This window comes from Aptenodytes forsteri, unplaced genomic scaffold (genome assembly GCF_000699145.1).
Source record: "Aptenodytes forsteri isolate BGI_AS27 unplaced genomic scaffold, ASM69914v1 Scaffold33, whole genome shotgun sequence".
NCBI lineage: Eukaryota > Metazoa > Chordata > Aves > Sphenisciformes > Spheniscidae > Aptenodytes > Aptenodytes forsteri.
Window position 1 is genome coordinate 6,695,996 of NW_008795037.1, and position 15,087 is coordinate 6,711,082.

Sequence of the window (15,087 nt, forward strand, 5' to 3'; positions counted from 1 at the left end):
TTATTTATTTTTAATTTTTGTTGGTCTTGCTGAAGTAGATCAGCCTGCATCTGGAAGGGAGGTATAGGGTTGTTACAAACTGGCGTAAGAGTTAAGTTCTCTGAGTCCTCCAAGATAAAGATGGAGTCTTATTTGAGGTACTGACTTCTAAGGAGACCAGAAAATCCCACCTTCGATGCTTTGTGTGTGAGGAGGGGTACGTTTCATTCTTAATTCCAAGAAACTGCATAAATCTATGTTGCTCTTTTTGTAGAGGAGGAACAAAGCACTGATTTGTAGTGTTGGAAAAAGTCAGAGCTGTAACACTGAACGACTTCCCTGGTGGCTTTCTATCAAAGACATTTTTAAAGGCATTTAAGCACCAAACTGTTCTTTGTGCCTTTTAAAAATCCCTCCTGTGAAAACAAAGGTGATTTAGAAAGGCTTTTCAATTGCAAAGCCTTTGATAAGACTTCATAGTGGTTTCACAATTTCAGGACAAACATTCTTAATCTAATAGCTACTTGCTTACAAACAAACTCATGCTTTCTTAAATGCATTCTTAGTAATAAGGAGGCCATAATGAATGTCTGGATACCTGATCTGGATCCCTGAACAGGATGAGTTGTGAGCAGTGTACCCTGAAAGAGATGCCTAACAGAGAGCAGTGCTTTAGTTCCTTGTTGACTGTTACATAAATGTGTATTAAATTTTCCAGTGCTCATCTCCATATTTATTGCAAACTGGATTTGGTGCTTTTCTTCATATGTTTCCTTACTAGCTTATTCCTAGCTTCTAAACCATGTTGGCTTGGATCCCTACTGAAGTTATTTGTTTTGTTGGCATCATGTGTTAATGGTGTTTTTGTGTAGTCAGGGTTATCTATCTGAAAATTCTTACCAGTCTTGAGCTACCCATTACTAGCATAACTTCCATGAACGATTAGAATATGCACAGGAACAAATGCTACTCTTGGGCTACAGACTCAATTTCCTAATACAAAATCAGTTGTGTTGTTCACTTATATTGCATGCTATGTAAGGGGTTCCTATGAGGTCAGGACCTCACTATGGTTGCTAGCATATTGACATGTCATTAAAAGACAGTTGTTGCTGCAAAAAGGCATAAAACCTTTGAGGACAAGATGTAGATCATAATAATAGTGATGGAGGGTTGCTCTTCCTGTATTTGTCAAATACTCATCTCCACGCAAAAACATATCTTGGTGACTATTAGGATCATCATGTCCAAAAAAATGTTACTTTTTTGTATTGTCAGGATTGTATATATTTTCAATAATCATATTACTTCTGCTGCAGATATGGGGAAGAGAGATGCTGCATTTATGCCTTAGATCTGGGGAAGAGAGATGCTGCATTTATGCCTTTGTTGTTTAATAGCACAGCTAGCTTAATTTTCTGATTTCAGAGCTTGTTAACATGAACTGCATTTGAAAATGGTATTTTTCATTTAGTGAAATTGCATTAATGGGGCTAAAACTTGCTCAATAACTGCATGACATTTTAAAGAATTTTGTGATTTTTTTTATGCCATGTGGCATCAGTTTACAGTACTTGGTGTCCTTTTTAAGGAATGTAAGACTAGAAGGGACCATCTGGGTTATCAAATACAAAGCCCTCACAATTGCAGGCAACAGAGAGAAACAAAGGTGGTGCAGAAAGGCCCACAGAGTATTTTTCTTCCATGTACTCTCCCTTGCCAAAGACAATAAAGATAAAGCACTTCCCAAAACCTTAAAACAAAGCAAAAAATATTTTTAATTAAGAAGAAAGTGAACTACTGTTTCAGGTTTCATCATGGCCAAGAAGAAAAGCTAAAGTGTCGTGAATTGCATACAAATTGAGAGAAAAAAGAAAGCACTTACAATTAACTGAGAACAGGATTCAGAAGACGTGAGAATTTTTGCAGTTTACTTACTGCCAACTGCTTTTCTGAAAGCAAAAACGAGCCACTAGTTGGCACACAGACTGTGTATAAACCTCTTATCAGTTTGGAAGGGCCATCAAGGCTATTGAAGTATGGCTATCCAAAGCACAAGTCTATCATTCTGAGCTACAAGGAACATGTCATTTCATAGTATAAATTGTCTTTATCTTCAAGTTGAATATAAACCAACAATTATGAAAAGATAGTCTAGTAACGCAGCTATTCCTTGGAAGCAATTTTTAGTGGGTTGATTTCAAGTTAATTTGGAAAACCAGCATCTTTTGTTCAGAGAAAGAAACTGCATGTGTTACCATAACATTATGCATATCAGCACCCATTACAGTAGCATTTAAGTTGATTTTAATAGGAGGAGCTTTTCAGAGCCATAAAGGGGGCAGTCAGTTGTTTAGTTCCTTAATGAGTTCAAAAGAGTGAGATTCTTGTTTCTGTCTTAGTGTCTCTTGAAAGACATATCTTTTTTCCATGTTTGGGCAAAAATGAACAGGTGAATGTATACTCTATGTATTTGTAGTTTCTTAATCCACAGGGGCACATACTATATTGAGTTCATCTCCAGAAGAGATTTAGGCATGAGGGAATTTACTCTTCCCCAGCCCTTTCTCCCTTGGGATCTCTATACACAGTAGAGAGAGAGATTCCTGCTGAGTTTTAGGTATTTTTTTATTCTTTTCATATTATCTGTGATTACTTTTAATTCTTTTCTGTTGTTTTTAGGAAGATTTTATATCATAAAAGAAAAATACTTCGCCCTTGTCTGAATGAAAGAAATAATTTAATACTATGGAGAAGGATGGGCTGACAGTATTAAACATGCACATATGCACTACAACAAATCCACCAGTTCTTTCCTACAGTTATTATGTGAGCGATTATAAAACAGCTTAACAGTTCTGTTTGTCAATGTTAATATATGCAAATACATACATGAAAGTTCATGCACACCTACACACTCATCAGTTCATATAGATGAACTCCTGCCTTTTGTCTTCATTACTGTCAAAGTTGCGTAAGGGGCATGATCTGCTCCTGTGGAACACATAACACAGGCTGGTGGACAAATTCTGTCTTTGGATCTGTACAGCTCCCACTTGCTCAGATTTGAGCTGCTCACAGAAATGCAAGGATAAAAGCAGGCCTACAAGAGTGAAATATGCAAGGAAAGACTAAAAATGTGGCAGTTGGTCTTCGGTTGGCTGCAACTGTGTATTCCCACTGAGGGTGCCTGATCTGCTGAGGTGTTAGGAGGAGATTGTTCTTGAGTAATAGAAAAGCTAAAAGTCAGGTTAGGTTGTTTATCGCTACTATATTCTTAAACTGCACATGCTTATGGATTTTAAGTAATTAAATTTCTTGCTGTCTCTACAGATTATTCAGCTCACTTTGGTGTATCTTGAAAGGATTTTAAGTGTTACCTTCAGATGATTTTCAGTGATACCTAGAGAAGAATTTAATTGATCTTGGAAAAAATGAGTATCTGCATTAGAATGGGTTTGGGGTTTTTTTTAATTATTATTTATTATTAAGAGTTGGTAGCTGGTAACTGTGACCATCTCCTCTAGCTCTTATTTAGGTATAGCTCAGGCAAAGCTTTATTAATTTGATTGGGAATATTGCTTAGCAGAGATTGTAAGATTTGTTTCCAAGTGTCATGTTTAATTTATATAGTACCCATACTTACTTAATTTCCAGTAATAACAGAAATTATCTAAAGACTTTTAAAATGCCTTTTTAAATTATAGTAATATACAGGTAGAGCAGTAGTATAGAAAGTTATTTAATAACTTTGTAGATGCAAACAGAAATTTTAATTAAAATAATTTAGGTTACCTCATGCTTCCATAAAGTCAGCACACAATACAGGAAGCACAGAACACTAAATAATAAATTCTAGAATGTTAAAACAGGTGGCAATTAAAAAATAAAGCAGAATAAATTAAAAAAAAAGCCAAAAAAAGTCCCTGTGTATTTCTCCAGTGATTGTGGAGCTCTGTCTTTTCCTTCTTTATGCAAAACATTTCTGTCAAGGCCTGTCTTTCCTAACCCTTGCAAAGAAATATACCACCACATAAACAGAAGCAGATACTGTTTAATCTCTCATACACTGCGTAACCTCAGTACTGGTAAGGGGTTTTTGCCTGTTACTATCTACATCTGTTTTAAAAACTGTACTGTTGGAGGAAAAATTCTCCTTAGCATTTCCAGTGCAAGCACATAAAACCACAAATCTGACAAACAATGCACACTACTGAACACTTTAAAAATTGCTAAATAGTACAGAATGCTAAATTAGTACAGAATTTCCAAGAGATATGGTAACAGCATTGTTCTTGTGAAAGATAAGCAGCAATCATGCTGGTTAAGCAAGCAGTATTATTTATTTGTTGGGAGCTTCTTGCATTATTTTTATGAATATAATATTGCTTGCCTCTTTTTATTGTTGTTTCTTATTGTTTCATGTTGCTTTGCTATTTGCATTCAAAGGGCTATCTCTTGCTAAGTTCACGTCTTATGTCTGCAGAAGACAAGGAGTAGCTTTAAATAATCCCTCTGACAACATTTAGTAGACTGTGCTGAGTGCTAACAGTGAATTTTATCTCCAGTATCTCAGGGTGTGATACCAGATATGAGTTGAGAAGTTTCAGCAGACTTGGATTGAACTACCTTTTTTGATTAAAAATAAAATCCCCAGAAATTACTGAGAGGCACCCTCCAGCAGACAGAACCCTTCTCCTTAGAAGATAATGAGGCTAGGATAAGTTGGCCCTAACGTTCATGCTTCCCCTCAGTAAGATCTAGGAAGAACTTGGAAGAATTCCTTTCTTTGAATTCTTTCTTCTGATTGCTATATTCCCATGTGCAATTAGACTATTAATTTCGAAAGAGTTGTTCTGGGTCTCTGCGTTTACACAATGGTCTTAGCTCTTCTTGTAGCTGAAATGCTAGCTGGTTGCCTTTGCTGAGAAACTGGTGAATGAGAGTTCAGTTACCTGGGGCATTACAACTCAAGGAATGATGCAATTCTACCTCAAGGGTCTGATCTTTCTGGGGATGCATTTCTAAGAAGCCCTCAGAGATTTCAGACTGCAAAGGTGAAGATTACTCTACAAGAGACATAGAGCCTAGCTGAAGAAATATGAAAGATAATTGTAGCTTTAGTGTAGCAGCAGGTAGGCTGCCTGGATGAACCTGTTCTTTCCCTTTCTGGACTTCAGGTCTTTGGAACTGATGTTCCTTGATCTGTTTCTAATGACAGTTCGTTAGAGGACTCCAGTGTGGGTCTTTACTGTGAATAATATTAATATGCTGAATGCTTCCAAATGGATGTTTGGGGTGTATGTATTTGTTTGTTTTGTCAGAAAATTATTTTGGTGGGTGGCCAAATCGATTGTAAAATTAAGTAGGTAACAGCGTACAACTTTAACATTAAATAGTTACGGCTACTGTGAGCTACTCCTGCTGGTATGAGCTTTCTGTGTGAAGCAAGTATAGCATCTATCTTTCATGTATTCTGCATTTGTACTGACGTAATGATTCTGAACTTAGAATCAATAAGCTGAGAGTGAATTAGTCATTATATATGAGTATTGTGTCCTTTCCCAGGGAATTTAATCAGTAACACCATACGCAATTAATTTGAACTAATCTAAGCAGGTTACAACAGGAACAGGAGCAAGCATATATTCATAACAATCAGGCAACACCTATATTAACTGTTCAGATTAAAATTATAATTTGAATTAAAATTCAAGTGAGGTCCATTTACCTTTAACCAGTTTCTTGGAAATAATCACTGCTGAAGTACATATTGAGCCATTTCATTAACCTTTAAAAGAATGCCTCTAAGTGTTGCTCCTTGGCTGAGATGTTAATATGCTAGTCATGCTGATGACCTGTTCACAAAAGCTGAATTACCAGCTGCATTTGCATTGATCTACGAATGAAGAGTGCTATTTTAGAGCTGAGTGTTGTTCTCGAACGACAACTGTATATACTTATTTGAGTGATAATACAACAAACATTAATTATGTTGATGAAAATGCGTCAGTTTTTAATGTGATTAGTATGAAATATGTCTTTTTATATATATGATGGGAAATCTTATACAATGAATAACAATTTGTCCATCAAAGACACCAAGATAGACACTTACTGCACTCCTGAAAGCTTATGGTGTGGAGGGGGTGAGACACAGGGCAAGAAATTAAGTCATCTCAGTGGGGAAAGTTGCTTGACTAGCATTACACAGCTAATTGTTGCCTCAAAGAATAAAATTCTTATCTATTTTCAAAGGGCAGCTTGTCTTTTGGTATGCTGACTGGCTGCAGGTTCACCAGCTTATTGGGCTCAATAGTGATCAGTGAGGTGCCTCCCTAACAAGCTGTGCCCAAATTCAAGCTCTAACACAGCACAGAACTTGAGCAGGTAAGTCAGCGTGGACTGGGAAATTGGGCAGCGAATGAGGAGGTGCACCCAGAGGTCCAAGAGCTCGCCTAGGGTCATGTGACAGGAGCAGGAATGTGCTTTGCTTTGTGTCTGTCACAGCTCCTGCTGCTCAGCAGTCTCTGGATCACCCTGTCTCAGCTGCTTATGTTGGGCGGTGGCAAGGAGGCAAAGGCAGGGCAGCATTTGAATTGGGACCATGGATGATAGAGAGATGTCAGAAACAGTGAAGCATGTCTGGAAGTTTTGTGAATCAGTGCTTTGTCCTGTAGTGGCTGCCATAACCTGGTCATTACTCTGGTCATCAAGTTTTTCCTACCAGTGCAATAAAAAAAGTAATACAAGTTATTTAGAATTACAGTGTTAGGCTGTTGTGGAGGCCATCCTTTAGTCCTGACCTGACCATTCAGTTAGTTTTTAATTCCATCATTACCACTGTCTCTTTGGGATGGAAGCTAGTGACAAGAGATGCATCTCTGGTTCATTCCTGTAATATTTCTCTTTAATTTAGCATGTCTTGAAGGTAGGGTTTTAAATCTAAAAGTAGGTAAAAGTGCTACCTGGAAAGCAGTCGTATGCTGTATAACTACGAATGAGTAGAAACGCAATGTATTAGCAGTACTTGCATGTCTGCGTGCATTAAAAGAAAACTGTGAAATAGAAAAATGGTAGGCAGAGGAAAAAAAAAGGCACGTTGTAAGATTCGGGTTTCCTACTGTGTGAATGGCAAAGTCTTTTGTTGGTGATGATCTTTTTTGTGTAGGTGTACCTAACCTATTCCTGTTTTGGGAATTTCCATAAAGAATTAGTAGTAGTAGTAGTAGTAGTAATAATAATAATAATAATAATAATATCATACTCCCTCAAATAAGAAGAAATAGTGATTCAAAGGATTTTTCTAAAGGAAAGAAAGATGCTGTCACAAACCATAGGGAAAAAGAAATGGGGACCTATATGTCCAATAGCTAGTAAATCACTAAAAACTAGGGCTAGCAGGTTTGTATCATAAAGCAAAACAAAGTTAAGTCACACATCCTGTGTTATGATTACTTTGAGTATTTGATGGGAACATTGCCTAGATTATCCACTTATAAATAAGAGGTTTTTTTCATTGAATTAAAGCATAAAGTCTGTCCTAGCCTCACTATGTGAAACTGAAATTACAGTAGTTAAACCTCATCGGCTTGCAGCCTCCTCGTATGAGGCACAATATCAAATACTCCTCCTCAGCTGTTTTCCCTGTGGTTGCTAGAGTTACAGCTGATGACTGCTACTGTATGTTGTGCTTCCTGGGAAGTCTCAAGTGTGTTGTTTCAGACAGAGACCGGCTCTTTTAAAGGTAACTGGAGAGTTCAGACTGATGGTATTCAGGACACAAATGTATTTTGTTTTTAAGAATCGGTGTGTATGCTGATGACAGTGATAGTTTGATATGTGAGGGTTTGACTACTCAGTGCCTGTCTGGGAAACATGCTGCAGTCTGTAGTTAGCGAGTTAGCTTGTAAGGGAATACGATTTTTACATATCATAAAAATTACTTAATGGTGGTAGAGTTCTGTTTTGATTCTTCTGCTGATGGTATTTTAACATGAAGCATTGTGTATTTTGTAAAAGCAAGCAAAGATGTAGTTAGAGGAGAACTAACCGAAGCTGTCTTCTCTTTACATTGCAACTTGGAGAGATGACTGAATTAAAAAAAAACTTAGTCCACTGAAGTACCAAACAACCAAGATATCAGTACAGTTGGTAAGCAAAGTATGCGCGGTTTGTTGATCATTCTGATTATCCCAGAGATATAATCCCAGAGATTATTCTCTTTTGAAAAAATGTAGTTTTCCTGGTAATTATTTAAAACATTTGGACACTGAAACCTTACGCTTACACAGCAAGCTGACACAATGTGATCAGTGGCATTCTAAGCTTTCACAATTTAAAATGTGCCATCACTCTGCCCTCCAAATAAAGCCAGAGGTTTGTATGTTTGTAGTAATCATAAATGAGCCAAATCACCTTTGAGCCAAATGTATGCAGAAGTCATTTGTTTTCAAATGTCCTATTCCCGGTCAGTACATCCAGAATGGTAAACACGATGTCCAGTCTTTGGATCAGTATACTTTAAAATCTAACACTGAGATCTGTTAGTGTCAGCAAGGGTCCATGCAGATGGTTGCTGCAGTGATGGGATTTAAGAAAGGGTCATTCTACACAGTGGAATACAATCACTAAATTCATTTATAAAGCCTTCCATATGCTTTGTTGAAGGCAACTTTTTATTTCTGTTTGTGGTACTGCATATTAAAACCTAGGTTTTTGTTGGTGAATTCTTATTCCAGATTCACATGAGTCATCCCTATCCATTTAGACTTCAAAAACCCAGTGGAGTAAGGATCGAGACATTCACCTCAGTGCTTCCTTGTGTTTGGGCTTGCAGGTGATATGTACAAGCTGTCTTAATTCAATCCTATCCGACTTCTCTGTGTGTTACTCTGTTAACATTTCTAATGTTGTTTTTAACATGCCTTTTTTTGAAATGCAATCAAATTAAGGAAGAAAAGGTCAGTAATAGGAGATCTCTCTTGGAGGAGTTTGTGGCATCTGACACCCATATTCAAGTCCCTTGTGTCCTAGTGACAGAAGCTAGCATTCAGCTGCTGTGGTATTAACTTAATTTGCAGGTGGCATCACCTTTTGTGTGTAGTAATAAAAGGGAAAGTGAGCATTTTGCATTCAGTATTATTGAAGCCCTTTACTCTGACATTTATTAAAAAATATAGCACTGGTACTGATGAGTATTAATCTGAATTCTCAAGCATATTGTTTGAAGCATATCCCAAGATTACAAAAGAAGGTCTTGTTCTGAGCCCCAGTGGGGGGCTGCTTAGGAGGTACATGTGTGGGTTAGGCGGTCAGAAAAAAAATGATTTTTAAAAAATTTATTTATAGAAGCTTCCCCCCAGAAAGCCCATAAACCTTTCTGTTATTTCAACTTTCCAAATATTCTACTGAGCGCAACAGAGAAGAGAAATGTTTTGGGTTGAACTCTGCCCTATAAGATAATCAACATTATTAGAGTGCTGTTAGAGTAATGCAAAGTTTGAGGTTCCTGATCTTTTTTCCTCTACCAAGTCAAGTTTTGCTTCAAAGTACTTTTTTCACATGGCTGTTGCTGCAAGTAGATGATGTGAGTTTCTTCAGAGACTGACACTGATTGTGGCTGACTGGAGAGTTAGTGGTTAGAATGGCATGCTTGAAAAGCCACAGCTAGTGTCTGAAAAAGGTTTAGACCTGGCTGAATTACTTGTTACCCACAAATCTATACAACCGATCTGTATGAGCCATGGTAGATGGACTCAGCAAAGAACTTTCAAGTGTGGGTCCTAACTTAAGATAAATACTTCACAGTTTCCAGTGCGTACTTGTTATATAATTGTAACATATAAATGTTATATAACTATAGCACGTAGCTGTAATATAGCTGGTGAATGTAAATAGCTTACTAGAGGCCTAAGACAGGGAACAGCCAAAACACATTTGCCTGTAGACATCAATGTTGATTACAAAAGCAGTTGTTTCCTCAAAACTTGTCAGAGTTCTTGCAATTGAAGAGAGGGATGAATGTGGTAAAACAAGGCAGCTATTTGGCTTCTGAGAAATATTCACAAACATGGAATTAGGGCTTTTGTTTGTTGCTGTTCTGCTTTGTTTGTTTTCAGATAATGTTGCAGCACAGAAAATCCTGGGACATCAATGTTGATTACAAAAGCAGTTGTTTCCTCAAAACTTGTCAGAGTTCTTGCAATTGAAGAGAGGGATGAATGTGGTAAAACAAGGCAGCTATTTGGCTTCTGAGAAATATTCACAAACATGGAATTAGGGCTTTTGTTTGTTGCTGTTCTGCTTTGTTTGTTTTCAGATAATGTTGCAGCACAGAAAATCCTGGGATGTAGAAAAAGAATAATCAGTAAACCTGCATTTAAATAACAGTTGACTTCAAAGAGCGTCTTTCATACTAGAGAAGTGTTTTTGGAACTTAAATGAATTTGCTTTGAATTTACTTAGCTTGTATTCATACCTTCCTTTCTTCTGTCAGTTCCTTGTAATTTCATTGATATATGTATCAACTGTGTGTTTGAAAACATAGTATAATGGTGACATAATTAATATGCCAAGCAGCACATGAAGGAACCTTGACAGGTTTGTGGTTTACCAACAATAACTTTGAGATTAGGCTGGAGCTCTCAAACTGACCTACATAAGTTGTTTACTTAATTTCTCATAATGCTGAAAATCAAGTTGTATTATCAGCTGAGTGAGCAGCAAAGTCTTACTGTCTTCACTACTTACCAGTTGGACTTCTTTGCCTTAGTGGAGCCAGTCATAATTCTCAATTAATTTCATGATAATAACTTCAGAGAGTAATTTTGATCTCAGCTACAAAATTACTTCTTTAAATGCATAAGACAGTCTGAGATACAAAGGAAAAATTATTCATTAGGAAAAATGGAACATAGAACAAAAAAACCAGAACACAAACTTTTTTAGTTTAGTACAAGAGTTTTTTGTCTTTGGAAGGCTTAATCTTGTATGTACCGGCCTTATGGCTTTTGCCCTGTAGTGTTTCCCATCAAAACAGATCAATAATCCTGTTAACCAGAATGAACGGTTGGACTTGATCTTAAAGGTCTTTTCCAACCTAAATGATTCTATAACTCTATGAATAGTGTAACCAGCTGGTCATACCTGCTTTCAGTGTCCTGTGCGAGTTCAGTGATCTCAGCCCAGGCCCTGACCAGCTTGACAACACTTACTACAAAATGCATCAGCAAATTTCATGGTTGTTTTTGCTGTAGGGCTCAAGAGTGAATGAACGTGGCTTGTAAATAAATGACATCTCTTCCCTAGGAAAAGGTCATTGACTTTTGGGTAATTGTGTAGCTTGTGGATTATGCTGGTCCATGGGTATCTTTGTGATAGCAGTCTGCTGCACATAGCTAAGGCAGTTGTTTCTCTCAGTCATATTACAATGAGTTGTCCTTTTGGTGTGGAAAGTTTGACATTTAATTCCATAGACACAAGTCATTTCTTGTTACCTGTAGCCAAGACACACTGGAATTTGAAGTTCTGCTGCCTGTGCTGTACTGTATAGCTCTATGTCAATACACGAGGCTTCTGGTCTCTTGATTTATCAGCTTAACAACTGTCAGATTCATACAACAAATTCAGAATAAAAATTAAAGTTCTCTTTTGTGAATTCCCTTCACTAGAGGTAATTCAAAGGCTTTATTTCCTCAGATTTGCTGGTGCGTTTATTGCACGTAGAAATAATTATCTGAGATAAAAATCTACTGCACTTTGACTCCCGTTGATAGTGTAGCTTATTACACCCCCATCATAATTATTACCCTCTTTATGTATACCTCGTTAAACACTTGAAAAACAGGCATCCAGGGGATGCTGTTTTAAGAAACTATTTAAGTGATCAGGTTGAATTATGTAAGATACTAACAGTATGTTCCCTCTACATCACCTCAAATCTTACAAAATTTGGGATGCATAATAATCAGAATTATATAAATAATGTTATTCTGTCTAACAGTGCTCTGATACTTTCCCAGTATGCATTTGCTTCACTAATGCAAATTTACCTCTGGGAATAGTCCTATTAAAGGCAATATAGTAGTGCAAGCCATGGCCAACAAACAAATGGCATCTCTACCTGCAATACTCGAGTAAATGTATGTCCTGCAAAGTGTAGCATAGGCAAGGGGCAGTTAGCAGAGGTAGAAATGCAACTAATAGCTAATAAAGATTGCTTTGCCCTTAAAAAACCCCCGACAGTTGCTGTTTCATCGCTGAAGCTGTACCATTCATAACACAGACTCTCAGATACTGGTATGTGACAACTTCAAGTTTGTGGTGGGGATTTGATAACCCAAAACCAAGAAGATGAAACGTAGCAGAGATGTAGCATTCCACAACTTCAACTTTTTTCTTTGACAACTGTCCTGTTACATGGAGGAGATAATGCAAACTTACACTGGAATATGAATTTCATTTCAGTGCTGAAGAGCTTCACTTCCAAGATCATAGCGTTCAACAAACGAAAGCCTGCATTTCTAGTAAAGACAATTAAATTTTTTAGGAATGTATTTCTGCTCTACAAAATGACTCTTAAAATTGAATTCCGAAGTGAATCAAAGTGCAAAGTGCGTTTATTTAATGGCAGGACAAGGCTATGTTCGTTTGGAAGATGTAGCAAAAGTCTTTCCAGCTTTAGGCATTGCTATTAACAGATTCTGCTGTGTGAATGCTGTACTTCTTAGCACTTTCATAACCCTCATAATTTATACAGGTATCATACATGTCTATGATATGTATGTCTATGATGTCAAGGATGGTCTTTGAAAATAATGGACTGCATAGTTGGTCCAGGGAATGGAACAAACTTGACAAATGCATCGATGCAGATCTTGTCAAACCAAAACCCCATTTAACTTGTCATGGTAGAACTGGCTGTGTAGAAGCTACTAAAACCAAACTTTGTGAAGGTAAAATTAGTTGCTTGAACTGTGAGTATGCATCAGAGATCTGGTTAAAAAAAAAAAAACAACAAACACAAAACAAACCCAAAAACACACCACTTTTTTGTTTTTCTGACCATGTTTTGACCAAATTTTAATGCACTCAGTTTTTTCCCCCCCTGGAATAGCTGTATTTATTTGTAGTATCTTGTCTTCTTGCTAAACAGTTGCAACAGTAAAGCTTACCTGACTGAGTAAAAGCAGCAGTGAGGATCTAGGATGCTTGCTTTGCATCCTAAATGTAATACTGAGATCAAGTTTATATTGGAGATAGGCCCAGGTCTATTCTGAAGTCAACGCTTCTGGTTCTCTAAAGTTTTGTTATTTGGATTGAGATCTTATTTAGACTTGTCTTATATTCTAGTATATGGAAAATATCATGCATGATATTTCATGCATGAAAATCTAATCTGGAAATGCCATGCATTTGTGTGCACAGCTTCTGGTTATTTATTAAGCAACAGCTGTTTCAATTAAACATTTTACTTTCAGTCACAATGAAAAAATGGGTTATAGTTTGAGTCAGTAGAATTTTTTAAAAGCATATTAAATATTTAAACAATATTAAATATTTAAACAATTTTTTTTCTACTGATGGCTAAGAGAGGCATCTAGTATGCCTCATCTGTGTGATCATCTGTTGGTGATCACACAAGAACACTGCAGAGATTCCTTTTAAATATGTAAATAAACTACTCTGTCCCTCCTGCTCGTTCTGGGTATAGAAAACTTGCTGATTTCATTGTAGTTGCAAGAGTAATTAAAAAATAGGGGTTGGGGTGTAAAATGAAATATCTGTACATTGTCCTGATCTTTGCAACTGCATTTAATAACAGAAAAAACATAAACAATTACTGTATTTTTAAGGAAAATAAAAGTCCACAGAATACTAAGGAACTTCGTATGCAGATATGCATACCCAAATACAGTAGCTGCTCATTTTCACTTGTTCATTGTTTCTTCCTTTTAAATTCTTGGCAGGTTCTTTTACTGGCTTATGCTATTCTCTGATTTAGTGGTAGAAATGTTAGAATGTTCCGTATTTAGCATAGCTTCTCGTTTCTTTTCTAAACATGGACCACTGAGTAACAACAACACAATTTTGATGTTTCAGGGTGTGTTATGGATTAAGCATTATTTTTTCCATGCTACAAAAATCAGATTTCCCTTTATTCCTGTTTTTCCACAGAGATATAAAATCTTCTGGTTCAGAAATCAGATTCCCCTTTCCCTACTCCCCCTCAAATTCTGCGTTCACTTCGTTCTACCAAATCCCGCCCCCCCAACCCATGCACAAAAACACAGTGATGTATGTGGAGTAGGAATCTCTGAAACATGGAACCTGAAAGGTTGGAAGCATCCAGACGTGAGCCAGGATCTGTTCTGCCAGCAGAAAATATGGGAGACACTTAGGCAATTTAGTGGAGAGTGCCAGAAACCTGGTTCTTATCAGTAGACTTCAAAGGATGCTTTGTGACTGAACGCTGCTTCCTGTGCTGTAACAGTAAGGCATCCAGAACATACTGAGCATGTTTCCCGGTTTGTCAGAATGTCTCGGAAGGGAAAGAGGAAGGATCAGCATTTTCTGTATAACCCAATACTTAATAAAAAGTGAAATAAGTTTTAGGTTGAGTGGGAAACATATTGCAGTCCTTCTGTTTTGCATTCTTGTGAGAGTCTAGATGATTTTTTTTTTTTCCCCCCCAAGAATGCTATTTTGGTGGCAGACACATTTAAAAAAAATGCTGCAGGGTGTCTCTACAAATGCGTAGAAGTGGAGTCATGTAGTTAGATAGTAAGTGGATTCTTGGCATGGGTCTTATCGGATATAACTTACTGTTCTTGCAGAGATACCCAGTGTAACAGAGTGGCATATTACTCCATTGTAGACAGTGAAGAGTTGAAATAGGTCTGCACCACTGTTCTATGATGTGTTTTGTAGTTGTAACATGGCGTGAGGCTTCCTAGAATAAACCAGCACAAAATCTTCTCTCTGCTTTCTTAGGAGTGGTTTTAAGACAAATCGCCAAACAGATTTTGTGGTTTTAAATATTTCATTCACAAGTATTTGAGATGAATAGCTTTGTAATATCTGAGCAAAATTCAGCCATGCTTTATG